This window comes from Ambystoma mexicanum, chromosome 8 (genome assembly GCF_040938575.1).
Source record: "Ambystoma mexicanum isolate Mex_15411 chromosome 8, UKY_AmexF1_1, whole genome shotgun sequence".
Lineage (NCBI taxonomy): Eukaryota > Metazoa > Chordata > Amphibia > Caudata > Ambystomatidae > Ambystoma > Ambystoma mexicanum.
Genome location: NC_090929.1, coordinates 620808769 through 620829742, shown reverse-complemented (window position 1 = coordinate 620829742; position 20974 = coordinate 620808769). Strand labels below are relative to the sequence as shown.

The following is a 20974-nucleotide window of genomic DNA, read 5'->3' as shown; positions in this document are numbered from 1 at the left end:
AGACTATGCTGATCTACCCTAGACCGTCCCCGCTGGTCGAGCAGAAGGGGGGTGGGGGGAGGGGCTGTAGTCCTGCAGGGCTCCGACATCGCCTCTGAGAAGCAGCTTTCTGGTCTGAAGGCTGTACTGGACAAAGTTAGTTGAGGCCAGGTCCTATGGGAAGGACCCTGGCGAAGCGGATGTGGAGAGTGCCGAGGATACCGATGAGCAGCCAGAGGACACCACCCCACTGCCAATTTTTTTTTTTCCACTTTTTTTTATTTATTTGTTTTGGTAGCAAAAATTAATTTACACCTTGACAAATAGTACATAGCACATATAAAACATATATCATATAAAAGTCATAAAAAACAGCCAAAGTTAGTCAATACTTGAGTAACTAAAAGATAATAAAGACACTTGAGTATATTTCCAATATATTATCAAAGATCAAATATCACAAGTGGAGGTCAACAACAACAGATAGCCTGCCTAACATAAGCTAACCATGATGGTATGGCGTCTCTACCCTCCACCAGCTTAAACCTCCCACAGACAGTTGGCTAATACCATCAATCATAAGAATAACAAAATCTCAGACACCCAAAATTTACCCACTCCAAAAGGTCCTATTGAGTGACAACAATTGCTCCTCAATTAATGTGACAAGTCTGACAGTTGCTAGTATGATGGAGTTTGAATTTCCCTGCATACATCTCAGCCATACTAAATGACATTCATACAGAGAGAAAGAAGTAAGATATGCGATCAGGCAACATTGCCTCTGTTTGAGAAAGAAGTTGCAGTACATAAAGATGTTCCAGAGATTCGGGCTCACATGTATTTAGGCAAAATCTGCATCCCTCCCATTTTGCCAAAGCCCTATAACAATCCCAATTCCTAATACGAGCACCCGTGTGGATAAGGTCCAGGCGGAAGCGCATATAGGACCTTCTTGCTACTTTGTCTGGGAAACATAAAATATATGGTAACCGTGGTGCAACTGCATGCCTGAAAGTGGCATATTCAGTAAAGGAGGAGTAGCTTCCAATCTGGTCAGAAATATGAGCCCAGGAATTTTTGAAGAAGCGCCTTTTGACTTTGGCAGGGGTATTTGTCAAATCATCCTGCGTCATATTCAATGAACTTAAAATTGCATGTATCGTCTCTTTCACCTTGAGGATCGAAATTGGGCACTTTCCAGCAAGCATTTCCTGAAAGTCCTCATAGAGTGAGTTTGGGGGTGGAGAGATCATTTTAGAAAATGCAGATACAGTCCGCCAAAGGTATTTGTCTTCTAATGGATATACGCCCAATTCATGTATGATTATAACGTTGGGTAGATATCCGGGAAGTCCCAAAGTCTTCTTCCAGAGTTTGCCTTGTAGGAGATTTAAAAGGGGCCCCAAGTTCAGAAGGCACATGTCGACTGCATATAGGAGAATGGGCTCTATTTTCATAGTATAGTATAGTATTGTATGAGAGGCAGGAGGGAGTAACGACAATATTTGGTAAAAATAATTCTCATTTGGGCCAGGAGTGGGTTAAACTTTGCGTTCAACACTGTACGCCACTTGCTAGCAGACGTCCCATTCGATAAGTGATAGCCCAAATACTGAATCTCTTCTTTTCTCACAATCGACTGGGCATTTATTGTAAAGTTGAATCTAGGAAACTTTTTTTTTGCAGTGAAAACCAATATATGTGATTTAGCTGAATTAATGGTCGTTATTCAGCTTACAATATTCGCCAAACAAATTTTATTTATTTTGGAGTCCAAACGGCACTCTGTCGAATATTATGATGTCATCGGCAAATGCTAGCCAATGGAGCCGCATAGAACCCAGTATAACCGGGAAAGAGTTAGAACCCTGCCAAATTTTATCGATATCGGCAAGGTAAAGATTGAATAGGACTGCAGCCAAATTGCAGCCCTGTTTAACACCTATGTATGTAGGTATGTTGTCAGTCAATAGCCCTTCTGCATTAATACGGACCCGGTAGGATGTATTCTGGTGTGATGCTGCGATTAACGCTACTAGTGGAGATGGTATACCATAAGCCAGCATCTTTTGCCATAGCCGGGTGCGAAGTACATTGTCAAATGCAGCCGAAAGGTCCACAGCCGCCATGTATATGGTGCCGTTGGACTTAGAATGTGCATTCCGAAGAAGATGGGCTAAAATAGAAGCATTTAGTTGGGTGCCCATTGCTCTCCGAAAACCAACCTGGGCTTTTGACAGAATTTTTAGGTCATGTATGTAGACTTCCAATTCTGACAGGATCAATCGTGCAAAAATTTTCCCAGCTGTATCTATAAGGGCAATCGGCCTGAAGTTTAGAGGATTATTTAACGCACCCTTTTTATGTATTGGAATAATTATGGCGGTCAGCCATGATGTCGGAATTTTGCCAGTTTTATAGATCAGCTGATAGCAAGGAAGAAGAAAACTGGCCCAGAAATGAGGATCGCCTTTTAGAACACAAGGGGGAGCCCATCTGGACCAGCTGCTTTTGAAAACTTCAATTGGGAGATTGCCCATATAATATCTTTTATGTCCCAGGGACAGACTCGCGGAAAGGGCAAATACATATTTCTACTTTCTTTTTTGGAATGCATAGTTGGCAAAGCATATTTTTGGGAAAAAAATTTCTCCCATTCAATTCCCGAGATGGTCGCCACAGAACGAGTATCCGTCTTACCTGACGGGTTTCTTAAAATGGCCCATAATTCTCGAGGTTTTTTTTTGCAGAGCAGACTAATCATATGTTGATTGCCGAGGGTGTAGGCAGCCTGGCGGAGATGCTTTATTTGGTGCTTAAAGCCCCTAATGATGTAATTTTTTTCACGATGATAGATGATAGGACTGAGTGACATTTTTCTTATGTTAGCCAGTTCTCGATTTTTTTGCTTTTTTAAGGTTGCTATCTGATTCAAATTTGGGTGGGCATCTAAAAAGATATTTTTACCCAAAGTGTCCTTCACTAAGGATATTAAATGTGTCTGAATCATATTGATGTTTCTTTCGTTAATTTTTTCAATATTCGCCAACGATAAGAGGTCATCTTGGCATGATATGAGATCTCTATTCACCAGGAACGCCAGTTTCCTACACACGACAGGATTCCAGTTGACAGAGATGGAGTTTCTGTCGGGAGCCGCCAAACAGACAGGAGGTGAAAACATATAGACATCACACCCCATATGGAGTTCAGAACACAACATATGGTGGTCGCTCAGGCCCAGATCCAAAATTGAGACTGGGTCAAGCAACCCAGAACACACTTTGGATGCAAGGACATAATCAATGAGGGATGAGGCATTGCCCCGTGACCATGAAATATGTAAAGAGTGAGGTGCCAGATGAATCGGGTAAATGCCCCATTTCTCAAAGAAACTTGACAATTGATACCCTCTATGAGAAGCTTGTTGAGCATAAGAGGAGGAAGAAGTAGGATAGCATAGTATATTAGAAAACTGGAGGTATGAGTTTAAATCACCTCCGATCACAATTTCATGTCCCAAAATTCTGTCAAGCTCCTCCAAGAGAGAAGGGAGGGAGACTGACCTAGGATTCCAATACGACATTAAAAGCAAGGGCAAGACCTTAGCGTGTTCAAACGACAGCTCCACTAAGATGCATGATGTCGAAGTATCCAGAATAGAAGCCACTGTTTTTAAACCATTTTTAATAAGAATAGCAATACCCCCAGAAGGACGGCCTGCAAATAAACGGCTAGCTGGAACAGAAAAACTGGAATACCCGTCGAGAGAAATCTCATTTAGGCACATCGTTTCCTGAAGGAAAAGTATGTCGGGTTTCTTGTCAGGGACAACCTGCTTATGCCATTCAACCAGGTTGCCCAGGCCACAACAATTCCAGGTTGAGATAGTCAGACTGGCCAGTTATGAGCCTGGAGAGGGCCCCTTAGTGGCTGCAGCTGTTTTTATCAGGGGTTCCAGCCAAGCTAGCCCACTCAGTACTTGAGTTAGTGATGCTAATTGAAGTGATAATTGAGTAACCTGAGAGTCGGACGAGTCCATACCTAGCCCCACTGTACATGCTGGCAAAGTGGGAGGTACCCAGTCAAGAAAAGCCCATGCACTATCCATATCCGGAAATAGGCATGGTGTAAGACCAATGGAGTGAAAATCCTCAGCAAACTCCAACAGCATTTTAGTTATAATCTGCGATTGGACTCTGCAGAGGGCTCTATGGTTGTTATGGGTTGCCAATTTAACCCAATCGAGGTCCTTAGATGAGAGATTTCTAAGAGCTGGAATTTGAAAAAACGAATTCATCAGAAATGACCTGTTTATACGAGCCGGGCCGTTTGTCTCTAAATTACTAGTCCAACCAAGGATTAGTTTCATGTCCTTTGGTGTATGCGTAAAGGACAAGGCGTCAGGAAAAGATTTTCCAACCGCTATATGCGGGGGGTGCATAGCCTCCACATTGGGAGGCCATGCCTGAGACGCCAAAATCACAGGCGCTTCTGGAAGCAGGGAAGGACAAGCGCGATCTTCACTTACGGCGACAGGAGGTGCTAAAGGAGTAGCAGCTACATCCTTACCGACCAAAGACCCTTCCAACTGTACGGGCGCACTGCTAGGGCTCACAGCAAGTGTCGCTGTCGCATCAGCTGGAATCGTAGTGCTCGCCTTTCTAGGTTGGATGTTAGGAAAGAAGAATGGAGCTGAGATTGCAGCTTGACCGTGGGAGTTCCTTGAGGGCCACAAAGGGCGATCTGAGTATTGTCATTTTTCAAGGCTGCAATTTGTAAATGTTTCCTGCTTTCCTCGTCAAGATCACATAAGGCTAAACCAAGGTCATCGTGGCAATTCCCAATACCCACATTTACTTTAGATTCAGAGATCGAGTGGGCACAAACCGGAGTTGGTGTTTTGACGCTAGCTTTCTTTTGATTAGCCTTAGTAAGGTTTAGGCGTTTTTGAGCTCTGAGGAAGGACTTCCTTGCTTTACGCGAGACAAGTGTCTTCCTTCATGCACCACAGGTCCCTCCTCCAAGTCTGAACATAAATCTGCCACCGTCGATACAGGACTAGGCGGGGCCTCGATAATGTCAGTCAGGGCGGAGGGTCTGTCCGGAAGGGCAGCAAAACCTTGAGTACCAACGGATCCCTCTCTTGAGGAGTCCGTTGGGTCCAGTTGATGTTGGGTTACAGCTAGTTTATAAAGAAGCTGCTCTACCTGTAATAGACGTTCGTGCTGGAGTTTAAGAACCTCCACCAAGTCTATGACATCCGAATTTGCATGCTCCAACATAACCGGGATTACCCCTTTCACGACCTGAGAGCAAAAAGTCTGTGGGGAGACTATGGAACACATTTCTGGGTCAGTCTGGGAACCTTGATTGAAAGTTGAAATAGAGGTAGGGATCTGAGGTGGTCTAGCTGGAATATTCTCCAGCATTTTTTCCAGATGGGCCAGATAGAAGGATCTGGAATGTTCTTCAGCTAGAATAAAGCCTTCCAGTCTGGCCATCTTGTCTTTCATAAGAGATAGTGAGGACTGCATCTCTCTTATGGAGCAATGTGTCAGCTCATGCCCCTTGTCCAGCAAGTTGAGAATACGTGAAATTACTGGAAAGTTAAAGGGTTCATTGAGCTGAGAATGTGAGCCGAAGTCCTCTGGGGTAGAGGCCGATCTAACTTCTCCCTTTAGAGCTGCAAGGTCTGCCTCTTCATTCACTAAAGAGAAGGGGGCCGCACCTCCTACAGAGAAAGGCCCTACCGACATCTCGTCGCCAGTCTGAATGTTGTCATAGAGGGAGGAGGGGCCCCCTTCCAAAACCCTTTCACTGTTATTTTCTGAGGGGAGGTGAAAGTGAACTTGTTCACGAAAGGGAAACGCAGTCGACGCAGGAGACGAAGGTCCCAAAGAGAGCCGCACTCTTTTACTTAATTCGCTGACAATGGTAGGTGCCAAGATAGACGTGTCAGTGATACAAGGGAGGCCTTGAAGGCCTTGTATGGAGGAACAGTCTAAATCAAAGCCGTGGCTAGTCACGACACCCTCATCTCCGACAAAGTCGTTGGCTTCTTGGACTGAGAATGTTGACACAGCCAAGGATGGAGGCGGTCCATGAGAAGAGGCGGGGATGACCAATGATGGTACCGCCGATATGACAGTCTCGTTACACCCCACCTGGCCCAGCCCAACCCCCCTCTCTATTAAGAGGTTTGACATAGGTAGTGAAGGTGCAGAAGGTGCCAGAAACAGGGGAAAAGGAGTCAATTGGATGTGAGTAACAGACTCTTTAGCGGGTTCTGGCGGAGAGGAGCCGGTTTTACAGCCACTCCTTAAAGTCGGGCTCATACTCAACCGCTGAACACACCCCAAAACCAAACAGTAAAACCCACCCCTTTTTGCCCAAGGAGAAGGGTAGTGCCAAACAACAAAATGCCAGATACTGTACTAACACGAGCCCACACTTCAAAAAATGTCCTCTGTAGATTCACTAAGAGATTTACCAAAGGGTAAACGTAACCTCTAAACACATAAAAGTTGCATATTAGAATTATGTCAAAGATGTTACACATATGACTCGTCTTGGACACGATGAAGAAGGTGCCCCACACAGGGAACCTCCCCAGGGACTATCTCCCCCCGGTTCTCAAAATAGTAGGCCACAGTATCAAAGTTCGCAGCAAAAAGTGTCAAATGGATTGCACTGTGTTTGTGAAAACAAAGGATATCAAAGCATTCGCCACACTAGGCCATGCAAGACGCTGCAGGAAGCCTGAAAACCACGTCCGCCCTCTGCGCTCCCCGCGAACAGCCAACAGTACTTGGCAGGTGCGCGGCACGGGTGCGCGAGGAGGCAGAGCTTTAACAAGGCTTCCTGGGCGTCACACGACACGAGGGGGCGGAGCCTCCTCTGAATGGGAAACCTAAGGGGGAGGAACACAAAAGGGAGAACGTTAAGCCACACCTCCAGGGAAACGTTAGGGAGATACACACTTAGAACAATAAGGCAGCAAAAGATGGAGAAACGAGAAAGGTTCCCTGCCCAGGGAACAAATCAAGTGAGAGAGGACAAGTCGTGGGCAGGGACAAGTCAAGTAGTCCGAAACAGTCACCTCCTTTCCTCAATCGAGGGCCAGGCAAACTGTGTGTAACACAGTGAGACGTCCTCCTGGCTTTCAGGGACTCCAAGCCGAACACACGGCAACCGGAGGCAGAAGCACGATGCAGCGCGAAGCAAAGGCGGCGCTGTGAAGAAAAAAGATCCAAAGGACAGGGCAGTCCAGTCCAAGTCCACAGCCAACAGTACTTGGATTGTACTTGGCGCCCCACTGCCATTGCTCCCGTTGCAGCCACCACAGCACCCGCCACCACCGCTAGCAGACGTGTCGGCGGGCATCCTAAAGGCACTGCACACCTTGTGTTCAGAGATCGGACAAGGATGCCCCTGGCACCAGCAGGAGATCCCGCGTCACCTGGGCTGTCAGAGGGGATGTGGGGGGATGGCAAGAGGAGAGTCCATCCTCCACCTCCTCGCCAGCCACTTCTCCGGGGGACGATACGGAACCGGATACGGCGACGATGGGCATGGGTACAGACGATGGAGGGGATTGGCTCTTTCCACGCCATGATCTCTAGGGCCTCGGAGATGTTTCAACTGGCCCTGAGAAGGAAGGCTTCCTGTACCAGCGCCGGGAGGCCAAGAGGAAGACTGTACTTTCTATCCCTCTGTTGGACGACATTTGGGACGAGGGGCTGTCCCTCATGAAGAACTCGGGCCCGGCGAGGAGGGACTGGTACGAGAAGAAATACAGGGTGCCGGACTCTGCACCCAAGTGGTCTCAGATTCCAACCGTCCCCAGACTCTGTAGTCTCTGCGGTGGCAGCGAAGAAGTCCTCCGGATCCTTGTCCTCTTACACCCCCCACCCAGAACCCCCCCCGATGGCGAGGGAAAGAGCCATGGGGCGACGGGTCATCTCGTCGGCTGTGACGACGATCAAGATGGCCAATGCCTTGGCCATCGTGGCCCGTTATGACAGGGAGCTGTCGTTCAAGATCACTCCCCTTCCTGACGACAAGAGTGGAAGCGCTGGAGAGCCTGCAAGAGGGCGATGTGGCATCGGACCATGCCATCACAGTGGCCACAGACATCGCCAACACTGGCTTCCGTCAGATGGGCAACAGCGTTTGCCTTTGGCGGGGCTGTTTGAAGGCCACTAGCTTCTGCCAGGATGTAGAGTCGAGGGTGTTGGACATGCCTTTTGACAGGGACAACTTATTTTGCAAGGCAGTGGACGAGCCGCTTCAGGTCATCAATGCGGATACCGAGACGGCCTGGGTTTTAGGCACGCAACAGCAGCGACGGCCGTCCTTTCGGGCCTCTGGAGGAAAGTCCCAGGGATACTCCCAAAGGTTTCTGTGGCAGCTCGTCATCCTATGTCAACCGTCCTTCTCTTCGGCTCAGGAAGCCTACAGGGGCCGCAGCAAGTCCAGAGGAGGTCGTTTCCAAGGTCCCCAAGGTGGTGCCCCCACGGCAAAGCAGGATTCAACCGGCCGCGACGTCTGGCCCCCAACCGCGCACCCTAGTGGGAGGCCGGCTGGCGAACTTCATCAGCGTGTGGATGTCAATCTCCACTGACCGTTGGGTGCTGGACGCCCTGGCATACGGGCACACACTGGAATTTCAACAGAAGTGCCCGCGCATTCCACCGGTGGCCAGAAAGTAAAACCACATCCCTCAACTTCTGTTGGAGGTACGGGCCATGTTGAAGAAGGGCACAATAGAACTCGTCCCAAAAAAGGTTCTGGGGCTCCTGAGTGTACTCCAGGTACTTCCTCGTCAGACGGGCGGTTGGAGGCCCATACTAGACCTCCGCCTCCTCCAAGTTCATCAGGTCCCAGAAGTATCAGATGGTCACCCTTCAGCACGTGCTGGGACAACTGGAAGAAGGGCTTTCCTGTCGTTGCTGGACCTGGAGGACACCTATTTCCACATTCCCATTCACAAGGGACACCGCAAGTTTCTGTGCTTCGTGGTCCAAAGGCAGCATTACCAATTCAAGGCCCTTCCCTTCGGATTGAAGTTTTCACCAAGTGTCTGGCGCCAGTGGTGGCGCGGTTACACCTGCAGGGGATCCACGTCTACCCCTACCTGGATGATTGGTTCATCCGAGCGAGGTTGAGGGAGACTGCCGTCGAACACACAGGGTTCTCGATAAACTTTGCAAAGTCCTGCAGGACGCACTGTTTCTGGGGTCCCGGCTCAACACTGTCTGGTGCCCCCGTCGGAGAGAATAGCGGCCATCGTGGGCAAGGTACAATGGCTGTTGACTCTGAAGATCGCAAGGGTGAGGTCCATCAAGTCCCTCCTCGGCATGATGTCATCGTGCATTTACCTCGTGCGCATGTGCAGGTTGCGGATGCGACCGCTGCAGGAGTTCCTCGACGCCTGTTGGATCTAGATATTGGGAAGCTTCGAGGACGAGATCACTCTCGACAAGAGTTTCCATCGAGCGATTCGGTGGTGGGGTGTCCGCATCTGTCGGCGGGTGCAGATTTCCAGACACCCCTCCCTCCCCCCACACCACGAGACAGTCATGACAGACGCATCCCTGGACGGATGGGGTGCACACACCGGTTGTCTCCACACAAGAGGCCTGTGGCTACCGGAGGGGGAAGTCAACTTTCTGGAGCTACAGGCCGTGCTTTTCTTCCGTCCCTCAAGGGCAAGGTGGTGCGGATTTTCAGACAACACAACCACAATGTTTTCAGGAAAGCTGTGAGGGCACCAGATCCCCGCTTCTATCCAAAGAAGTGCAGGACCTATGGCAATGGGCTGTCGCTCAGATGTTCCTCGTGCCATTTCATCTGACAGGACTGAAGAGCACCATGGCCGACTCAGCAGGGAACTGCGTTTGTGCCACGGGTGGGTACTTCAGGACCAAGTGGATCTGCTATTCTGACGATGGGTCAATCCCCAGATTGATCTGTTTGCGACGGCGATGAACACCAGGTGCCGGAGGTTCGCCAGCAGGTTTCCCGAACCGGGGAGCATGGGGGATGCATTCTTTCCCCTGGGACGGCCGGTTCCTCGGGAGTTTCCCCCATTGCTGTTGCTTCTGCGACTCCTCAATCAACTCAGACGGCCCCAGTGCAGGATGATCCTCGTTGCACCGGTGTGGCTGAGGCAGATTTGGTACCCGGACCTTCTGGACATATCAGTGTCCCCTCCAGTCAAGCTTCCGGCAGACGCTGATCTTCTCGCCAGGGAAGGAGGCGCGATTATGCACCATGACCCAGGGTCGCTGAACTTGCAGGCCTGGCTCCTGCAGCGCTAGCGTTTGGTGGATACGATCTCCCGGCGGACTGCAAGAAAGTGCTTGCCAAGGCCAGGGCTTCGTCTACACTGAAATGCTATGGCCATAAGTGGAAGAGGTTCACCATCTGGTGCTGTGCACCGAAACTCAAGCCTCTATGGATTACGGCCCCGAAGGTGCTGCTGTATTTACTGTTGCTGGCCAAGGCTTGGTGACCCATGCTGCCATCAAGGTTCATCTGGCGGCTATCTCACCCTACATCAGAACTCCGTGGCGGTCGTCGTTAGTCACACCACTTGGTCAAGGAATTCATAAGAGGACCTTTCTGTTTGTTCCCGCAGGGGACCCCGGCGTGGGAGCTCCATGTGGTGCTGACTAGGATCAGGGGTCCCCTGTTCAAGCCTAGGCATTCGGTGCCGCTGAAGTTTTTATCGTGGAAAACAGCGTTTCTTGTGGCCATCACCTCCGCACGACGAGTGGGAGAGATTCAGGCCCTGTCCTGTAAACCACCGTACTTAACATTCCACGAGACAAGGGTGGTGCTGCAGACTCAACCCCTCCATGCCCAAGATGCCATCGGACTTCCATCTCAATGAACCCTTGGTGTTACCGGTTTTCTTCCCGTTGCCTTCGTCGCTGGCTGAGAGGACTTTGTACTCGCTGGATGTGGCTAGAGCGCTGAAGTTCTACGTGGACCGCACAAAGTTTTCGGAAGATGTCACAGCTGTTTGTGAACTTTGGCCCTGTGAACCACGGGAAGGCCCTATCCAAGGCTTCCATTTCCAGATGTCTCTCCGGCTGCAGCACCCATTGTCACCGGTTGGCCTACTGACGGTTGCCTGGCCGTCCGAGAGCCCATTCGACCAGAGCGATCGCTGCAACTACAGTGTTCCTGTCTGGTGTGCCCCTGCTGGACATCTGCAGAGCTGCTACGTGGAGGTCGAAGCACACCTTCACGAAATTCTACTGCGTCGACCAGGATTCCAGGGAAGAGTCCAGAGTCGGCCAAGCAGTGCTGCGCAACCTGTTTGCTTGAAGGTGAGCCTGGTGTGGAGGTAAGAGATGCTTAATGTTGAGCCTTGACACTTCCTGTGGTTGTGCATGTGTGTACTGCTATAGTTTAGTTTATTTGTATAGCGCGCCATACCCTGGAGTATCAGGGCGCAAACAGACAAGGATATGCTCAACTTAGTTACAGGTACATAGAAATCAGATGAAGGTACAGAGATGCGCTGAGCTTGGTTACAGATATGCTCGGCTAATTGCAAGTACAGGAAAAGGCAGGAAGTGTAGACAGACATCAGCAATATTACAGCAAGCAGATATGAACAGGGAGAGATCAAGGACAGGGGAGCAAGGAGCATGCTCCCGTTCACGTAATATATAGTTATATACAGTAATGTACAATGTGACAAGTGGACTAGTTAGCTGTCGTTGGCTCTCTGCCACCTAGTGAGATTTTGTCTAAATTTTGCGAAAGGCTGAGGTTCTCTGACGTCATGGGGGAGGGAGTTCCATAACTGCACAGCCTTGACCGGGAAGCTATTTCCTCCTATAGTGGCAAGTTTGAAACGCGGGACTTGGAGGCAGTTTGCGTTGGCTATTCTGGTAGGTCTGGAAGAAGTCCTTTTACGTAATCTATCCATGAGGTAAGGTGGAGCTTTGTTGTTGATACATTTGTGGGTGAGGGAAGCGATTTTGAGATTAATTTTGTCTACGGTGGCGAGCCATTTGTATTCTCTTCTTGTAGAGGATATATGCTCGTTTCTATTCTTGAGTGCTGCTCTCAAAGCATTGTTCTGGAGCACTTGAATTTTGTGGATGGTCTGTTTATTAGCTCCAATGTAAAGTCCATTACAATAGTCTAATTTGGATAGTATCAAGGCTCTGGCAAGTGTAATGCAACTATCTGTGGAGAGGAATTGTTTGCTCGCTCTGATAAGTTTGCATGTATATGCTGTGGCAGAAGCTAGAGAGTTAACTTGTTAAAGTTCACGGTGGCGTCTAGGTAAAATCCTTTTTACTTCGTGAGCTACTTTTATGTTGTTCCCATCGATAATGAAGTTGTCGTAATCAGGGCTGAGTTTGGATATATAGGTAGTGGTGCCCAGGATGATAAGCTCAGTTTGATCATCGTTCAGGCATAGGCTGAGTGTGGCCATCCATGCCTGAACGATGCTATAGATCCTGTTCACTAGGGCCAGGTCCTTGGCGTAGTCTCCTGAGAGCGGGAGGAGGATCTTGGTATTGCTGCATAGTTAGTGTAGGCGATACCCAGATGATCCATTTCATCAGAGGCTTCGTGAAGACATTATAGAGGGTGGGTGACACACAAGACCCTTGTGGAACACCGCATGTTATGGGGATTGGATCTGCTGAGGCTGATGGAGCGAAGACTCTCATGGTCCGATTACTCAGGAATGACTTGATCCAAATTATGGCCTCTTTTGAAAAGTGGGCTGCCAAGTCGAGGTGACTACAGAGGACTGTGTGGTCCACTAAGTCGAATGCCGCTGATAGGTCCAGGAGGAGAAGTAGGGCCGCTTGGCCATTGTCTCTGCAATCATCTATTTGGGCCTTAAGGTCTATTAACGCTGTCTCGGTCCCATGTTGCGGGCAGAATCCTGATTGACGGGTTCCAAGTAAGTGGTTGGACTCTAGGAAGCTTTGAATTTGCAAGTAAGCCACTTTATCTAAAATTTTTAGAAGAAAGGACACAGTCGTGATGGGCCTGAAGTTAGTCGGAATGGCGGGGTCAAGGGTTTGCTTCTTTAGTAGTGGCAGTACCCAGGACTCTTTTAGGTTGATCGGTACTGAACCTGAGGTAAAGGAAGAGTTGATTAGTTTGGTTATAAATGGCGATAGTTCTCTCGCAGCATCCTTGATGAGTTGTGCTGGGCATTGGTCGCCTTTGCAGTTGGACGGTTTAAGTCCCAGGATGACCTTTTCTACCTCTATGGTCGATACCTTAGAAAAGCAGAATCGGGCTCCCAACTTGGGCGGTGGCGCTGAGCTCTGAGGGATGTGTGGTGTTAGTGATGCCTTCTTGATGGCAATTTTGGTTTGTAGGTTTGCTACTTTGTTTGTTAAAGCAAGTTGTATGCTAGAGCACCATTTTTTATCCTTGGTGCAGTTTTCTTGGGGTACAACGGGTGTTTCCAATTCTTTCAGAATGCTGAACAGTTCTTTGACACTAGATTTTGAGTTGGATATTCATAATAGTATTTCTTTCTTGTATTGGGAGGAGGCTTTGGAGAGGTTGACTTTATTTTTGACTGATGGGGAAAGTCTCCAAATAGTTTCAAGTTTTCTTTTGGCCAGCCTAAGATTTTTTAGGTGGGGCGTGAACCGAGAATTGAGGTGTTTTTTAGGTTTGCTATTTCTTAGTTTGAGCGGGGCTATGTGATCCAGGGCTGAGGACATGGCTGCATTATAATGTTCGACTAACAGATTAGGGTCCATGCAGTCAGGTAGTGAGTTCAATTTAGGTATTATAACGGGCATCAGATTTTCTGCTGTCATTAGTTTATTTCTCGTTGGCAGAGGTGGGGCAAGTGAGGACGGGGCAGTGACCCGGTTGGTTGTCACTGAGAATAATAGCAGGTGGTGGTCAGTCCAGATCTGCGGTACAGAATCCGTGATATTTACTTTGCAATTATGTTCTGCTATCCAATCGAGGATGCGACCTTTGTTGTGGGTGGGTAGTTCAACATTTTGGGAGAATCCCAGCTCTTTCAAGGTCAGAGCAATCGCTGTCGATTGGGTGTCCTTATTGTCATTATAGCCTAGATTAAAGTCTCCTAGCACAATTGTTTGGGATGTATTTTTTAGGTTATTGGACAGGGATGTCGAGATGTCCTCAGAGAAGGTTCCGATAGGACCTGGTGGTCTGTAGATGAGGATGAGGTTTAGGGATTGGAAGTTGGCGATGGCTATTTTGACCGTGAGGCATTCACAGGATTGCATATTGGTGGTAGTGATGATCCTCATGTCCAGGCTAGTTTTAGCTATGATTGCTAAACCTCCACCTTGGGAGGTAAGTCTGTCCGCACGTAGGATTGTATAGTTGTCTGGGACTGCTAGTGATAAGGCTGGGCTAGCCGCATCATGTAGCCAGGATTCTGAGATGGCCAAAAAGTCTAAGTTGTCTGTGGCAATGATATCTGAGATCTCTGTGGCGTGTGCGACTAGCGACCTGGCGTTTATAAGTGCACCTTTGAGATATGGTTTGTGGTCAGCTAAGTTAGGGCTGGTGGTGTTATGACTACCTTTGGTTGTCTGTTTGGAGTTGTTTATTTTGGGTCTGTTGGGCTTAGGCTGTTTCCTAGTAGGTTCCGCAATACCCTTCAAGGGTAACTGTATTTTATTTTGGAATTTTGATAGTTCAGCTTTCTTGGCTGGTAGCTCATGCAGTTTGGACAGGCGAGCACGTAGTCTTAGGATTCTGTCTACAGTGTTGCATGGCCTTTGTAGAGTGGTGCTATCTGGATAGTGGGTCATTTTAAGTCCAGAATTGGGTTGTTGTGTGTTGAGCATGATATGGCAGGTGCAATGGGTGGAATAGGACGTGGTGCGAAGACTCAGAATGTTAACTTTGGTGCTTATTTTAGGTGGTTGTATTCCTAATGTGATGAGTAGGGCGATATACAATGGTAGCCAGGGTGACCTGTAGGCAAGACCCAGGGAGTACATGCTAAGTGACTGGATAATAATCAGATAGGAGTAGTTTCGATGGCAATTGAGGTGGCTAAGACTAGGCAGGCTAGATGCAACTATCAGGCTAGTTAGTTTCAGTAGCAATTTGAAAAGGCCAAGAACAGGCAGGCTAGATGCAGATGTCATGCTAGGAACAGTGCCAAGGCACAAGGGCACAATGCAAGTCAAGTGTGGTCTATTAGCGACCATAGGGCACAGTACAGAGCAAGTGTGGTCTATTAGCGACCATGGGGCACAATGCAGATCAAATGTGGTCTATTAGCGACCATAGGGCACAGTACAGAGCAGGTGTGGTCTATTAGCGACCATAGGGCACAATGTAAGTCAAATATGGCGACCATAGGGCACAATGCAGATCAAATGTGGTCTATTAGCGACCATAGGGCACAGTACAGAGCAAGTGTGGTCTATTAGCGACCATGGGGAACAATGCAGATCAAATGTGGTCAATTAGCGACCATAGGGCACAGTACAGAGCAAGTGTGGTCTATTAGCGACCATGGGGCACAATGCAGATCAAATGTGGTCTATTAGCGACCATGGGGCACAATGCAGATCAAATGTGGTCTATTAGCGACCATAGGGCACAGTACAGAGCAGGTGTGGTCTATTAGCGACCATAGGGCACAATGTAAGTCAAATATGGCGACCATAGGGCACAATGCAGATCAAATGTGGTCTATTAGCGACCATAGGGCACAGTACAGAGCAAGTGTGGTCTATTAGCGACCATGGGGTACAATGCAGATCAAATGTGGTCAATTAGCGACCATAAGGCACAGTACAGAGCAAGTGTGGTCTATTAGCGACCATGGGGCACAATGCAGATCAAATGTGGTCTATTAGCGACCATAGGGCACAGTACAGAGCAGGTGTGGTCTATTAGCGACCATAGGGCACAATGTAAGTCAAATATGGCGACCATAGGGCACAATGCAGATCAAATGTGGTCTATTAGCGACCATAGGGCACAGTACAGAGCAAGTGTGGTCTATTAGCGACCATGGGGAACAATGCAGATCAAATGTGGTCAATTAGCGACCATAGGGCACAGTACAGAGCAAGTGTGGTCTATTAGCGACCATGGGGCACAATGCAGATCAAATGTGGTCTATTAGCGACCATAGGGCACAGTACAGAGCAGGTGTGGTCTATTAGCGACCATAGGGCACAATGTAAGTCAAATATGGCGACCATAGGGCACAATGCAGATCAAATGTGGTCTATTAGCGACCATAGGGCACAGTACAGAGCAAGTGTGGTCTATTAGCGACCATGGGGAACAATGCAGATCAAATGTGGTCAATTAGCGACCATAGGGCACAGTACAGAGCAAGTGTGGTCTATTAGCGACCATAGGGCACAGTACAGAGCAAGTGTGGTCTATTAGCGACCATGGGGCACAATGCAGATCAAATGTGGTCTATTAGCGACCATAGGGCACAATGTAAGTCAAATATGGCGACCATAGGGCACAATGCAAGTCAAATGTGGTCTATTAGCGACCATAGGGCACAATGCAAGTCAAATATGGTCTATTAGCGACCATAAGGCACAGTACAGATCAAGTGTGGTCTATTAGCGACCATGTGGCACAATGCAAGTCAAATGTGGTCTATTAGTGACCATAAGGCTATGCATTCTTTATTCATGAGCATTTGAATCCATGCCAGATCCCATGCTGGAGAAGGAACAAGTTACTTTAACTGTTCTCTGGCATGGATTCACATGCAAACCCACCTGCCTACCCCTTTGCAGCTCTTTTCTTGGTCCTACTGCCACTTTGAGCTACCAAATCTGAAGATGGCTGCCAGAGGAAGGGGCTTAGGTAGAGAGCAGTCATTGGCTGGGGGCAGTATGACCCAGAGACCAGTGATTGGTTGTTAGGAGGAAGACAGTTCAGAAATTAAACTGATTATTTTCTTTACCGAGGATTCCCAGCCTGACTGGGAATATTCATGAGCATGTGAAGCCATGCAAGTTTTTAAGGTTGTCTGTCAAATAAGACACCCACGTTGCAAACCGCAAATACCAGGAGACCTGACCCATTGGCAGTGCAACGTTTTGGCATGAATGAATCTGCCCAGAACTTTGCTCGAGTTGGACCGCCACAGGCATGATCCCGCTCATCCAGGTTCCCTCACCAGAGTGCAGGACTGAAGAACCGAGGAAGATCGACTGGGTGATAAGGCGCCAAAAGCGCAAACCGGGTTTAGAGACTGCATAAATCCAAGCTGAGGGTCCTTTCTCGCAGCTGTTGCTGTGACATCCCATTCAAAGTCCTTCCTTTCGTCACCAGACTGAGGAATTGGGAGACTGGGTCTGTCGCTGCTACACAGGAAAGAGTCAAGCTGCATTTACTTCTAAACCTAGGTACTGTGAGGCTAAAGGAAGAGCTTACCTTAAGCGGAAGAGTTGATACAAGTGTGACTGGAGTGAGTTCCAAGGTGTTTGGGTGTCCACCCATACCTCTGGCCCAGATTTCAGACTTAAGACTGTCCTTTATGTTTTATAGGGGCTTACCTCAAGTGGACTTTAGGAAAACTCCCCTATCAAGGAGGGCTGAGTAATCTGCACAAGGCAGACTGTGGCGGCTCAGCGGGAAAAGTTGGCTTGCACACCAGCAGAAACAGCTCCTACAGCAGAGCAATGGTGGTGGAGACCAAGAAGGCCCAGATAATCGTAATTGGCATAGTGTTGCGGGTCCAACACACTTCCAGGAGTTATCAGCTCCCAACACTAAGGTGAGACTCCTGTCGTTAAACAGTAAATTTCAGTCAAACGGCCCCAAAACACCTGAATGGAAGGCTTGGCTGCAGCAAATGTGGTCCAATAGCAGAACAAAAGACTCGAAGGTTGCCAAGCAGCCAAAAACTAAAATTCGAGATATGCCCAGACTACTGCATTCAGCCAGTATGGCCAGGGGAGGGCACTAAATGCAGCAACAGCTGGAAAATGAGACCTCCTCTAGCTAGTAAGCTTACCTGCTTTACTTCCAAAACTCCAGCAGCAGGGTTTCCCGTATGTCCCTTAAATGAAAGGGGCTGGCTTTAACCAACCAATACAATTAGGGAATTTTTAAAACAAAGGTTTTAGGGTCAAGCCAATCAGGTTGGGTCCAAAAACAGCCAAGCACCTAGGCCCACCTCCAAAGTAAGAGTAGTAGCTTGTCCAGTGCCAGGAACCTGTCTAAACCAGTTCACGCCACAGGGGAGGTTGCCATCTTTAGCTTACAAAGCACCCGTGTGTGGTGCAAAGCCATGTTAGGCCTACCTTGTGGTTTTCCGGATTAAATTGATTTATTATTAAATTGAGCACATAAAATACAATGGCTGAGAGTAGTACTTAGTAGTGCCCCAATAGCTACCATAAAGTTACATTGGGCAACTAAATGTGGTAAATCTGCTTGCTCCCCTGATGGAGCCAAAACTGAGTGGCTGCAGCCAACCCCCTAAAATCAATGTCGGGTGATATTTAGCCTAAGCCGAAAAAGGTGGTTCTTAACCACCCCTGGGGAGACTTCTGCGTGACTAATGACCAGATGCTCTTTCGGTGAAAAGGGGATGTAGTGACAGGAGGGAGGGCTTCAGCAGAAGTTCATCTGACGACAAATAAGTGTAACCAAAAAAGGGGTGGGAGGGGCTGTAAAGAGTAGGGGCCCACTTGTGTCCTAACAGTATGTGCTAGGCTAGTTGCACAACAGTTAGTTGTAACTTCATCAGATGTCTCATAGAGGTTACTAGTGCTTTGAGTAACATGTTATTCTAAAATGTTTGCCTACAGATCTTATTGGTGGAATGACTTTGAGACATGACGTAGTTAAAATTGATTTAACTGTGGTCCACCACACTGTCATATGGGTCCCCCCTGCAGTGCCCATGGTGAGAGGGGCCTGGCCACACCAGGTCTGGGGGGCCCGGCCCAGTCCTCACCCGTCAGGGTTGAAGGCTGTGCCAGGGCTTGCAGCGCAGTGTGGATGCGATCAGTATGATATGGAATTTATAACGCGCCTGTACACAAGTGTTTCTAGGCAGAGGTTGGAGCTGAACGTGACATGTGGCACATGTGTCACATTCAGCTCCAACCCCTTCTCTGGCTTCTTCGTGGCTCATATACAGGAACCAGGAAGCTCTCCTAGGTTCCTATGTTTGTGAGCAGCACAGAGGAGCCAATGGAGGCCTGGAGTAACAGACCAAAGTTTAAATAACAGCAGGTAAGTAGGATTTAAAAAAATAATAAATGTGTATTCTGCATGTGAAGTGCATGTTAGATGTATGTGCTATGGGTCAGAGAGTGGTGGGTGAATGAGTATGAATGTGATACTGTGTTTGAATGTTCTGGGTGGTGTTGGGGAGAATTTGCAAAAGATGTGCTAATTCCCTCCACCTTAGACTCCCAGAAACTTTGCTGGATTTTGAGGACCTTCTTTTTACCTGGAGAGACACTTTTTCACACACTTGTATTTTAATGTGATTTTAAACACTGCGTTTCTTTTGGTTATGGAGTCTAACCAACTCATAGGCATCTTCTTTTACAATTGTCACACAGCACCTTCAGTGCAGTGACACAAGGAAGTCTTTCAGGCTTCCCCAGGTTTAAATATCTTCTCTGGGATCAACTACTGTTTCCCAGAGCAGTGGAGTGAAATTGACTTCACTTGGTCCTGTATAATTCTAGACCCAGCACACCCTATCTTACAATAGAGTGCTGGAGGTGTTACTTAGTATCCCCTGTGTCTAGTTACTCATGTTACAGTTGTTACCCTTTCCTCTCAGAATGGCTGGTGGCAGTGGTTTTGCAATGAACTACCATGATTTACCCCGACTGCGAACTGTCCGCAGCTCCGGTAACATTAAATCGCGGGAGCCATGTTTTTCAAGATGGCACTGAGCCTCCGTTGTTAAAATGGTCCCCGGTCTTCTTTTTTCGCCATGTCTTTGTGGAAAGGACCACCTCGAGTTTTTCTCTGCGTGCCAAACCAGGTTTGGTCTTTGTTCAGTCGCTTTTGGCGGGCTTCAGGAGTGAAACTCGCCTCTGGCTCCAGAGTGTCTGGGGTAGGCGGGAAGTGAGGGAGGTGCCTGAAACTCCTTGTGCTTAGTCTCCTAGGAGACCCAAATGCACTCTGTGGTGATTGGCCGGCGGACTGTCCGGCAAGGACAGCCACCCTGCTGGGTGAGTGACAGCTAGGCTGGAATGAATGGGAGAGAACTGAATAAGTCTTTTGGCATGGAAGGCAGAGTCGACCACTGGACGAAGAAACCGCTTGAAGAGGACGGCTGCTGCAACTCCTGGACCGTTGGTTTGCCCGGTGAAGCTGTGCTGCAGGTCTGAATCACCAAGTTCGCATTGAGAAGCCCTGCAAGGACGACTTCTCCCTTTTTTGAGTTGGTAGGACCCATCAACTCCCAAGTAAGCCACTTGGAAACCCATCTCTGAGCTGGTTGAATTTCCTCAGTTGCTGCAGGAAACGGTTGAGCCAGGGAGAGGGACACCAGATTGTGTGCATTGCTTGTAAGATGGCCTAAAGCTTTTGGGAAGATCCTCCGACTCCCACGAAGCAGGACCGACCAAGTCTGACCACCCTCAGTTGAGTATGGGTCCTCAGATTTGAGTAAAGTCCACCTTGACAGCCAGGAACTGCGCTTGTTGCCATTTGCTGTACCGCAAGGAGCTGAAACGCGAACAGCCACTGAAAGTAAAGTTTGCCGGTTGCCAGCTTTTATGGTGCCAGTGCAGTGCAGGAGTCCCACGACTTCGGCCCAGGATAAGTGAGATCTGCAGAGCTGCACAGAAACTGAAGTCTTCAGCTGCATCTTTTTCTTCTTTACTAAGGTACTGTAAAACTGGCCTAAGAACTTACCTCTTACTGTGGAAGTGCTTGTAACTTCCGCAACTCACGTCTAATCGGCTTGTGGCCCTACACTTGATTAGTCTTTTTATCAAAGACTCCTAAGAACTTGTGCAAAGACTTT

General features: G+C 48.4%; 1 protein-coding gene across 1 annotated transcript in view; it reads left to right on the top strand.

Annotated features, from left to right (window-relative positions):
* Nucleotides 1–20974, top strand: part of DDOST (dolichyl-diphosphooligosaccharide--protein glycosyltransferase non-catalytic subunit) — a 320262-nt gene that overhangs the window by 254238 nt on the left and 45050 nt on the right. The gene's annotated exons all lie outside the window — the stretch shown is intronic.